The sequence below is a fragment of the Sphaerodactylus townsendi genome, linkage group LG02, assembly GCF_021028975.2.
Source record: "Sphaerodactylus townsendi isolate TG3544 linkage group LG02, MPM_Stown_v2.3, whole genome shotgun sequence".
NCBI classification, from domain to species: Eukaryota; Metazoa; Chordata; class Lepidosauria; order Squamata; family Sphaerodactylidae; genus Sphaerodactylus; species Sphaerodactylus townsendi.
The window spans coordinates 46,109,588-46,111,770 of record NC_059426.1 but is presented as its reverse complement, the minus strand read 5'-3'; positions in this window follow the sequence as shown (position 1 = coordinate 46,111,770).

Sequence of the window (2,183 nt, the reverse complement as noted above, 5' to 3'; positions counted from 1 at the left end):
TAAACCAATGCTTCAATTGCTTAATTTTCTTGAGAACATGTCCTTTTTCTTCTGGGATGAGCAGGCTGCCCTTTAGTTTTCATAAAAGCTAGGTTCAGTAAACAGAGTTGCCATCCTCCAAGACAGCAGCTGGTGATCTCCCACTATTATAACTGAACTCCAGCTAACAGAAAACAGTTTACCTGGAGAAAAAGGCTACTTTGGAAGGTGAACTCTATGGCATTATACTCCTTTGAAGCCCCTATCCTTACCAAAGTCCACCCTCCTCTGATCGTGATTCTTCTGAGTGGAGGGCTTTGTCTCTTTTTATTGTAGATAAGTCATGAAGGATCCAATTCCTGAGGTGGTCTATTCGAATGTAGGATGAGTGTGTGTACTATGCTCCGTAGACTTGCCACTCTCAGGTAGCACTACTACATCTTCAGCTGACAGAGATCAGTTTATCTAGAGAAAACATCTGCTGTGGAAGGTGAACTCTCGTTATACCCCACTGCAGTCCCTCCCCTCACCAAATCCCACCTTCCTCAGGCACTGCTCCCCAAATCTCCACATATTTCCCAATCTGGAGCTGACAGCCCTATTGGTAAACCCAGCCCAAGTGAGCAGGGAGATTTTGGTCCTTTCTAACACTGGAAACAAGACTGGTACTTCCCATTATGGTGATTCTGAACATCACTGTATAGAACTAGAGGATTTTGTGGATTTTTTTCGAGTACTAAATCATAGAGGCAGTCCAGAAAGTGATATTATGTCACAAGGGCAATATGAACAGACTAAAAACTGATAACTTTTTCACCAGGTTTAAGTAAACCACTCCTCTGTATGCATGGCCTATTACATTTGCAAAGCAGATTATATTTACTGGCTCAATGTTTCCATTTTTGTAGCATCAAAACACAAGTCTTTTCTTGCTTTGTCTCTCATCTTGCAGTTTCTTTTCATTATCTTCCTTGCTCAGTTCTTTCTCTTCATTTCAGATTTTCTGATTTGATTTCACAACCCTCAAATGTTAGAGCTCTCAAACCCTTTTGGACAGATCTCTGAACTCCTCCAGCTGGGTTCACAGATCTCGGCTATATTGACAGCAGAATTAAAAATATAAAATGGTTAGGTTGTTCCTTCCATCTTGAAAACATACCCCATTATTTTGAAAGATTTATCTGTGCTGCAAATGTATTTATAAGCATGTGGGCCAAATAAGCTATTACTGGATTATTAGGAATGGCAGGGAGCAGATATTATAAACTGCTATCACATGTATGAGCAGAGTCAGGCAGCCCCAGATGCACCAATGGGAAAAACAGCCAATGCCCTAGCCCTGGAAACGATATTCAAAATGAATTAAATGGAAGCAATTTCATTCTGCTGTGTCCACTCGGGAGGATTCTTCAAACTAGGATACTGGCAGAACCTTAGAGACAGAGTCATCCTTTCAGATCATTATTTTTCTGAATGGAGAGCTTTGACTCTCTTTGCTGTAGATAAGTCATGAAGGATACAATTCCTTGGGTGGTCCATTTGCTTCTAGGATGAGTGTGTGTACTATGCTTCCTATACTTGCCAATCTCAGGTAGCAGCTACTCAGCTACTACAACTGATCTCCTGATGACAGAGATCAGTTTACTTGGAGAAAACAGCCTCTTCGGAAGGTGGATTGCTTGGCATTATACCCCGCTAAACTTCCTCCCCTCCCCTCCCCAAACCCCACCCTCTTCAGGGTCTACCTCCCAAAATATGCACCTGTTTCCCAAAGTAGAGCTAGCAATGCTAATGCCCCCCTCACACATACACACCAAAATAGTCCCATTCTCAGCCAGTGTGGTGCAGCGCTTAGACAAAACCTAGAGAAACCTGGGATCAAATCCACCCACAGAATTGTGCAGAAAATAAAGGAGATGTCCATATATGCCATCCTGACTTCTATGGTTAAAAATGTGATAGATCAGTACACTGTTCAGAAAATATTGACGCAGCAGGGAAAAGAGAGACTTCATTCATGTCTGTTTCAGCAAACACAAATTTTTTCAACATGGAACAACTTTTCTAAAGTGAACTGAATATTATAAAGTATGTTAGCTGCTAATGTACCCGTTCTAAATTACATACTCAATTCCCTGTGTTTTTCTTTAGTACAATGAGTGTTTAAAAACTAGGAAATATAATCTTTAAAATGTAATTGTAGC